The sequence below is a fragment of the Belonocnema kinseyi genome, chromosome 7, assembly GCF_010883055.1.
Source record: "Belonocnema kinseyi isolate 2016_QV_RU_SX_M_011 chromosome 7, B_treatae_v1, whole genome shotgun sequence".
NCBI classification, from domain to species: domain Eukaryota; kingdom Metazoa; phylum Arthropoda; class Insecta; order Hymenoptera; family Cynipidae; genus Belonocnema; species Belonocnema kinseyi.
The window spans coordinates 102,535,004-102,544,967 of NC_046663.1; the positions used below are offsets into that span (position 1 = coordinate 102,535,004).

Genomic DNA, 9,964 nt, shown 5'->3' on the forward strand with positions numbered 1-9,964 from the left:
CCAACTTTGAAACTTTAATAAAGTTCTGAACTGGAGAACTTAAAGTAACCTTCTTGTGAATGATTCACCCCTTTTCGGACCCAATTTACCGCGTTTGAGTTAACCCAGCTTTTCGGATATAAATGTTTCGTTTGTTCGCAGATGAAAGCGATCTCTTATATTAATTTGCTCACTATGATGGTACAGCTAATATCTGTAACAGTCTAGGTTATTTATATGTTAAAATTATTCAAAGCTTAAAATACCTACCCAGATGTGTAAAGAAACTTAGTGCTTCCTCTAGAATTGTTATAATTTCATCTTTAAATTGTAACAACAATGATTGTAATTGTTACAATTAAAAAATTAATTCAATTTATCTACTTGAACGATTTTCTTCAGTGATAGGACCTAATAAAAATCTGTTCGGAACAAAGACAGGGGAAGCACAAAGTTTCTTTGTCCAATTTTATACATATATTTTAACTAATATTCTCTACTTAATTTTTCCTTCTTCTTTTTTTCAGGTAAGGAGAAAATCAAATTCGTATCGTACCTACTACGTTTATATTAACATATGTAAGTTTTTTTTTATAATATTTTTAAACCCTTTTTCCAACAAATTTCAAACCTTCATGTCTTCTTTTTTGTAAATATTAAAGAAATTATTATTCTTCCTCGTAGTATCAACTGGCTCATACTAGAAGATTTAAAAATCAATTCAGTCTCGAAAAAAACATTCAATTTAGTGAAAATTGTTCTTAAGTTTGTATATTGCTGAAATTTCCAATTAAGATTAAATAAGGATCTTGCAAAGGTTTCTAACACACGATGTAATGTTAGATATAGATCTACGTAATTTCCAGGACTTTATGACATGAGTTTCCCATTTTTTTAAACAATATCTTTCGGATTTTCTCATGGCTTCAAAAGATTTGATGGATTTCAGCTGGAGACGTCATGAAATTTCAAAAGATATTAAAGCATCCTATACTATTTCTGGAATTTCAAAATTTTACAAAAGGATTTAAAAACATATTTGAGGGTATACTAGATATTTCGAGTGTGATTTACAGAGACTGATCAACAACCTGGATCGGAGCAATGTGGCGGAATGAGCGTGTTAATTAAATAAATAACACGAGAATTCTAGATTAATTTACAAAATCTACACCTCCTTCCTCACATTACTCCCTTCCACACCGCGTGAGTCGCGCCCACCCCAAAAGGGAAATGGCTTAATGGTATAATCATAATAAGAATTAATATGGGTTTTCGAACTTTTAAAAAATCGCTGAGATAAAAGTGCCCGCCAATTTTAACTGAATTGGACAATATTTAGGATTTCTAACACCGCCTTAAAATTTGTTCGTATTTCAAGTGTAGAATGTGTCGTGTAATTTGTTATGAACGATACCTTCCTTTTTGTTACCCCTTCCTGAGTAGGACACCTTTCAAAAATTACATCGAACTCAATTCTGAAAACGTCAGTATCTTGTAAAAAATTTCAAGTGTTGACTTTCAAACCCGTAACGATTATCCAATTGGGCTGGGAATTGATGAAGATCTTTATCTCATTATCATGACTCATCTAACCTTGTGTCTTATACAATTGGGGGTTGGGAACGCAGTTCTAGGGTGCTATCACACAAAGCAATTGTCCAAATAAACCAACCCTTACTTATTGCAGTGACAAGTTACAATATTTGGGTCTCTCGACTAAAATGAAAAACGACTACTCATCAGTAAAGGAGGTATCTCACGTTGAGCCCTGATTCTGTGAATGCGAACCGTACAATGCCTCGTGTCCGTACTACTACGTCGTACGTTTACGTGCGATCTCTATGCTCAAAACTCATTGGCTAGGACTGTTTCGTCAAGTGGTGGGGACATTGGCGGCTGAGGGGAATAGTAATCAGTCGAGGAGTATCGACCATTCCACTCCCATTCCCATTCAGTTGGCATCTCGTTTCGAGCAGGAACAGCGCTATATTCGCTATATCTATAACTGGTGGGTACGAGGAAGTTGGCGGGAGGCCGACACTGACTATATACCGTGTGTCGTCGCCCCTCCACCCCTTCCCCATTACCTTCGCTTCCATCCAATCCTTCCCCCCTTGGTTCATCGTACGTTGAACCTACGAGTCGTAGCCCACTCGCGAAATTCGCCGAGGCCGAGTAGAGGTGCGACATCCCTTTATATTTACATAGCTTTTTCGACCTGGAGCGTCGCTCGTTCCGAATCGGAATTCGGCGACGACGATTATCACCGGGTTTCGATCGCCCATGTAACAGGGACAGTTTTTTCCTTCGTCCCTCGCAATTAGTCTCGCGATTCTGCGAGGGGGCGATTTTTCTTTCACAAGCAACTGGTTTCGGCCAAGGACGGATTCCCTCGGTCACTCCTTCTCTTTTTATATTTAAGGAGTCTCTGTCCAGCTTGCGGCAAAAAATTGACGATATTGAAAAAAAATGTATTTATTTTTCAACTGCATACTTGTATGCATTTTTTTATCGTTGAACATTGTTTCAAACACAAATGAAAATATTGTTTTTTACACTAATTTTACTAGTATATATTCTTATTGAGTTTTCGACAAAGAAATTATTTAAATAATCCCGTAAAGTTCTGTATTAGGGAGACAATCCGAAATTGAAGAGTAAACATGATATTTGTTTGTATCGCATATAAAATACAGAGATTCTAGCATTTCATTATTATTTTTTTCAAACGAGAAACTTTTTAAACTACACCATGTTGTATTTCAAAAAGTTCCTTGAACTGCAGATGCATCCGGTAATGTAATTTTATATTTAGTGGCACACCTGTATAATAAACCTACACACAAAATCTAAAAATTGAACCTCTCGTGCAACCAAAAATTAATTGTATAATTTAACCACACAAGCTACTTGCCTGCTTTTTTTTTTAATCGCATGTATAGAAGAAACTAGATTGTGTCGTATAATTATACATGCACGATACATTGTTTTTATTCTTTCCAGCTTTGGTAGAAAGAAATGATTCTAATATGAAATCATATGTATTCATACAAGAACGTTGGCAAATAGAATATTCTATGAGAATTTGTCACGTTCACTGGCTTACTAATATTTTGTTTATTTAAAAAAAAAGTTACCAACATTTAATACCAGTACATATAACACTTTACAGTCTTACAACTGTTCATACAATATCCAGGCGTGTTAAAGCGCACAGTGAAATTGAAAACAAAATTTGGCGTTCAAAAATCAGCTTCAGCAGACTTCCTAGAAATATAGTAAGCTCTAATATTCAATAGAAATTTTTAATTAAATACCATTTTTGTAGAAAAATCATTAAATTACTAAGGATGTTTCTGTACTCTATATATAAACATAAGTTGACAAGTATTTCTTACCTGTACAGAATATTGCATCCAGTTCAACTTATCTCTTGTGTTCGTGTTTTTCTTAATATTTTCAATGACCATGATGTTTGAGAAATTAATGCGTCACTAAAACTACAACAATGGTAAATAGATAACTCTAATTACCGCATCTAAAATCTTGTATGTTGCCCTAAATAATGTATTTACCCTGAACGATTTTATTATCCTCTGGGTGTAGAAGCAAGGATATAATAAGAGCGTGTCAAAAAGAAGCGACGACGGGGTGTGAGGACTATGATCTTACTTTGCAAAGTGTTCTGAAAGGTTTTATAGTTTATACGATCATTTAATATTATATCATTATTTATGTAAAATCATATCAGATCAGTCACAAACTATATTTTTATAAAACGTGAATTTCATAATGTAGGAAAAACCTCCCTGCAATGGATAATGCAACAGTGGGTCATCAGTAATTAAAAATACTTACTTTTAAAATAACTAATGTAATTAATAGTCAAGATTCTATACGTGATAATAAATTTAAATTAATTATTCTACATATATGTATTTGTTTTTGTCATTAATCAGTATCCATTGCAAAAAAAAATATTTCATAAGACAAGAAAAATATGTATGGATCAAGAAAATATTGTATCGTCCGTATTCGTAACGATATTTTCTTGATTACAGGTACATTTAGAAATTTACAAAGTTCAATACTTGTCCGCAAAATTTTGCATGTCAACCAGGAATTTTTTGATACTAGGAAACGAGAGTAAAATTTTTATTCATATTATATGTGTATAATTCATAGTTTTTGTAGAAAAAACGACCCAATTTAAGATTCAATTTTTACTTCCCTTAAATTTTGAATAAAAATTTTGAAAATGTACCATTTTTATTTAAAAATTGTAAAATTACCTGTTGAAAGTCTTCTGCAAGTGAACTTTTTTTTGTAAAGTGCAACTATTTTTAGTTGAAAATGTTCAAGTCCTTGAATCAGGGTAGTTTACATAATGTCTTTCAATTTTTATAGTGAAACTCTTCTATTGCGTCGGTTTTGGGGCTGGCGGTGGTGGGGAAATAACTCAATAGACTGCCGCTTTCGTTCTCGGAATGGCTATAGAAGGCAGAGCTGTTAAAGGATCTCCCTATATAATATATAATAATGTCTATATGTATACTTCAGTCACAGGAAAAAATCTTTGAATTAAGAAGATTGTAGTTGAAATGAGTGAAACAATATCAGGATCCCTGGTATGAATCACGAGGCTTCCAAAGTTGCATGCAAGCAAGATACATCTTATTGTAGTCCAGACATCACGTATTATTCCAAATAAAAAACTTTTCTGCCGATTTCTTTTGCTATACCCTATTATTTTGGTATACAAAAGAATGTGAGATAGGGCGAAAATCGGCCAATACTTTGAAATATTATGAAAAACTCTGTAAAACGTACCCTTTTAACGCTCACAAACGAATTTTTTATTATTTGCAGAAATATCATTGATTCTTAAAATCGCCGTTTTTTTAACTACCCTTTGTATCTGGACTGCCATTCTCGCACTGCGAGAAATGACTGTACTCGTATTTAAATCTTGGTACATCCAATTAGTTCTGAATACTTATAAAGCTTTTGTCGTTTACTGGGACTACAATAAATCGTAATTAGAAGCAAGGAAATTTCAGGAAACAAAATAAAAAAATAGCGTACACGGAAAAAATGTGTTTATTATTATATTATACCATTAAGCCATACCCCTTTCGGGATAAGCGTGACTCACTCAGTGAGGAAGGGAATTGTACGAAGCGATATGGGGGGGGGGGGGTATTTCTTAGATTAATTTTGAATTCTCGTGTTGTTTATTTAAATATCACGTTTAGTGTGCAACACTGTTCCAGCTTGCTGATCAATCTCTCTAGCAATGAACACAGACGAAGAGCTTCACAAAGTCATCATGTAAACTCACTTGAGGAATTACCGAACTTTTTACAACGTGGCGGACATAAGAAAAATGCAGTGAATGAACAGTAAATTTCCAATCGCACTGTTAAAAAATAATTGTCGAACTGATAATAAATATGAAATGTCGGTGTGTCAAAAATAAATAATAATTACAAATAAGCTGAAGAGAAATTATAGAATAGTAAGACATTTTATTTCAAAAAATTCAAGAGAATTTATATTTTATCTGAATTAATTTTTATCATTTTTCTACGGTGAGAATTGTGGTTCTCTGTCGTTCAAAATTCCCGAACTCTAAAATGTTTCGAAATTCAGAGTCGGGACGACGCGTCGTACATTTGTGATACGACTGTGTAGTTGCGTCAGTCATAGCGGGGCTTCTATATTTAGCCTACTGCTTTGTATATCAGAAGGAAGGAAGAACAAAGATAACTCATATTGAATGTATATTTTTATCTTAATTATAATTGCACACATTGGAAATTAAATATGTATTCTTAACCCTTGCTTACCACACATGGGTCTTCGGGACCCAACGACTTTTGTAATTAAATTTTGAGTACGTAAAGACAAAAGAAGCAACATTCGCTGATAATTGAAGAATTTAACTACCTTTACAAGATGTTTAGCATGATGTTGGGACCATTCATTTATTTTTAGCAGCTGTTTAAAAATTGAGTTGGGTCCTTTGGACCCGAGTGTGGTAAGTACCTTCGAAAATGATCATTGGAGTCCATTTTTTTAGCGTATATTGACTTCAGATTAAATAATAATGTCTAGAAAGTATATTTGGCAATGTGAAATTTTTTTAACAGACAACGTTTTAATAACGATGATTTTTATGGAGTGGCGAGATCCGATTTCACACTCTTATGAACGCGCTGTTTGCCACGATCACAGCGTCTCTATTTGTGATGATTGCGGTAACATGTTAAATAAAAATAAGATCACTTTATTTTGGCTTAATTTCATGCCTACTTTGTATCAATACAAGAATTCATCAATATTTTGTATTAATATTTTTTTGTAATAGGTGATACAATAGAGTATTTTGACAGAAACGCATGGTTCATTTTTTCCCTTCTTGTCGTCACTCATTCCTCAAAATAAATATACTTTTTGAAAGATTGGAAAGGTTTATAGAATTTTCAGATTGATCTAGAATTGTCGTATTATTTATTTAAATAACACGTTCGTTCCGCAACACTGCTCCGACCTAGGTTGCTGATCAATCTCTCTAGTGATCACTCCAAGTAAAGATCCTCACAAAGTCGTCATGTGCGGTTCCCCACTTTGGTCCATTAGTATCCAAGGTTTTTTGTTTCAGGCGTCATTCACTCTACTGACACTCTTTAATAAATATTTGCCGCCATACTTTTGTGTACTGGCATACTTCTCTAGCTTATTTCACGTCCATGCATTTTTTCATACAAGCTCTCGTGTTTCTGTGTCTTCTTATTTCTCTTCCAACTAGGTTCTCATTCATACATTCTAACCATTCTTTCCGCGGCCTGTCTCTGGGTACGCTGCCATTTACTTTACCTTGATACACTTGTTTTGTTAGTCGTTCATTTGGTATGCTCTCAACATGTCCGAACCAGCTTAACTGATTTCTTTCCCGCATGCGTCAACTAGTGTCTCTTCGGCACCACATTCTTTGAGAATAATCTCATTACTCACTTTGTCCATAAGAGTTTTCCCGCATATTATGCGCAGGAATCTCATATCAATTGCGTTAATTTTAATTGAATTGAAGGTCTGTTTGGTCATATAAATTTGCAGACAGACCATATTTCAGGGTTGACTGTAGAACAGCTCTTGAATATGGCTAAAGCGACTATCTGTAGAAAATAAAAGCAAGAAGTTCAAATCGACAATCTCAGAAAGTCGACTCGATTGTCTCGCACCGTCGTCTCGGCCATCTCGAGCTGGTTGACTCGATCATTGTGAAGGGACGGTTTGGAAATCTCGGATGGTCGATCTGATTTTCTCAGACATTTGACTGGATCGTATTTAAAACAGGTACTTACACAATAAGATATTTTAAATGAATTCTCAATAAACGCACTCATTTTGCACGGGAATAGTGGGTAAAAACTTTTCTTTACGGATAGCACTTTGGCACCACGCTGTCTACGAGGCCGTGATGCTAATTGGAGCCGATTAGCGATACCATTTAAATTTGAATTCATGTGCGTATTGAGAAGTGTGGTAAGCAAAGGTTAAACATAGGATTAGGTATGACATTATATTAGAAGAGCTTACAAATAAAATATCGGTTTATAGAAGAATCTGCCAGGTATCGAACACGGGTCTCCAGGACGGCAGCAAGATGATTTTCCACTGAGGTAAATTAATTAATGAGAATGGGAGTTTCCTCGTCCTTCTAAATTGAATGCTGGGAAAATCATTAATCGGAATTAATATCTTCATTTTCGTGGTTATGATTTTCATTCTCTAACGACTGGCGTATTTTACTTACAACGTATACTAAAATGACAAATTTTACACATTTTTACTATGAAATTGTGAATCTTTAAAATTGAGTTATTCCAGGGCGGCCGTTAGACCATCGAACCGAGAATTTTACTAATTTTTGAAGAAAAATCTATTCAAGTACTTGAAATATCATCAACTTCATGTCATATGATATAATGAAATTCTTAATAAAATCAATATTTTTAAATATTTTTAAAACAATAAAAATTGGAAATTTGTAAGTTTGAATTGTGAATTTAAAATTTAAGAAGAGTTGCTTGTTTTAAACCATTTCATAACAAATGATGCATTAGATAAGCTGTGCAGTGTGCAAAGTCAAACAGCAATAAACGCAGTTTTTCACAAAATTGAGTTAAGTCTGTTATTAGGTGTTATTTAACGTAAATAATACTTGTACACAGTAATATTTCCTATATTAGTTTTTTTATGAAAATATTTTAAGATTCAAAACAAAGTCTGAAACTGTAATGAGAAGTAAAAATCAAGTAGTAGTCAAAAGCATTAAGTGAACACCTTTCGCTTACTGTTTTGCACCATCAGCGGAAGGTTGAAAATGACACCCTTGTAGAAATAGCCTCTTTATGCCTAAACTAAATATTGGCTCTTACGACGCTGCAGCCAGATTTTCTAGCTGGAAGCATCTAGGCTTTCCCTCTGCTGGCCCTCGACAAGTTATTGTCGTGTGCTCCTTGACTTTAATTATTTATATACTCACTTTTTAGCACTATATTTTTTAATTAAGCTAGATAGAAAGCTTCATTCATAAAGATATATTTAAAAAATAATTTCTATCAATTAATTATTTTCTCGAGGGGACCTTGTAATGCCCTCGACAGGTAAAACGGGTAATACAGCTGTGAGTGCAAAAAAATATATTAATGTTCTTTTGCTTAATTATAATTAAATTTAAAAAAGAAAAAATTACCGAGATACAAACTTTGGATAATTTCATTTTTTTAATTTAAAATATTTGGTGCCATCAAAATTTGAAAAGAATTTTTTTTAAAGGTCGATTTAATTTGAAATCATGTGAGTATGTAAGTATGTTCGACTTATAAGCGTGCGGTGCGTGCGTTCGATTCTCGGCGCTTGCGTATATTTTAATAATCTGCGTTTGTCTTTAGTTATTAGTAATAAGTAATAAGTAGTTATTAGTAATATGATTGAACTTTTGCAAAGAAAATGTATTTTACATTTGGATTAATATTTTCCTTCTTTGAATCAAAAATTTCTGGTAATAGATGATAGCAATGTGCTAGTTAAACTTTTTTTACTATTGCAACCATAGCATCACACTTCAGAATTTAAAGCATGATCAATTTTTTAATAATTTTATAATATTTTATTTGAATCAAAAAAAGAAGAAACAATAGCATATGAATTTGACCGAGCGTGAAAACACCGTTTGATGCTTTAAAACAATATTTCAATGATTCGGCATTATTTTTTTCTCATTGTGTGAAGGACTATCTAGATTCTATAAAGATCGTATTAATAGGCCCTCATTGGTTTGCCTACTGATGACCTCACTAGCTGAGCGTGACGCTTTCGCTTGCGCCCTCGATAGATTGCCACCTTAGGGCCTCGATAGAAAATAGGAAATCTAGACAGGGCCTCTTAAGAACCAAGTTATAATTTCTACCCGGGCAGTGGCGTCTTGTCATAAAACAATGTAAGCGCCGGCTTGCAGACTGTTTTTGAAGGTAAGTTATTATCATAATTCGACATTTCTTTCAACAGTCTTGATGCTTGAACATCGAACTCAATAAGGAATAAGTGCGGAAATATAATTAATTGAATTTTCTTTCCTGTTCATTTAATATAAAATTGTATTAAACAGTTTATTTTAGGAACTGTCTGGTTTCGGAATTTTCCGTAACGTTAGCCCTGAACAAGCTGAAAAGGGATTAAATTTGCGTATAAATCCGCAACCATAGAGAGTGAGTTCATTTTATTATTAATTTTAATTTAGTTTCATTCATCTTAATTTAAATTTTATCGCGTTTATTGTGTTTTGTGGCGCTTAATTTATTTTTGAAGCTCATTCTTTACCAGGTGTATACATATGAAACCGGTATTGCCATTTAGCGGCCAGTAGGCACACTTGTAGGCACTGTCGGAACTTACCATTTGTGCTAATTGGCGT

The 9,964-nt window shown here is 33.7% G+C and overlaps 1 protein-coding gene across 2 annotated transcripts in view; it reads left to right on the forward strand.

Annotated features, from left to right (window-relative positions):
- The window catches only part of LOC117176040 (insulin-like receptor), a 409,747-nt gene that overhangs the window by 87,537 nt on the left and 312,246 nt on the right, over positions 1-9,964 (forward strand). The gene's annotated exons all lie outside the window — the stretch shown is intronic.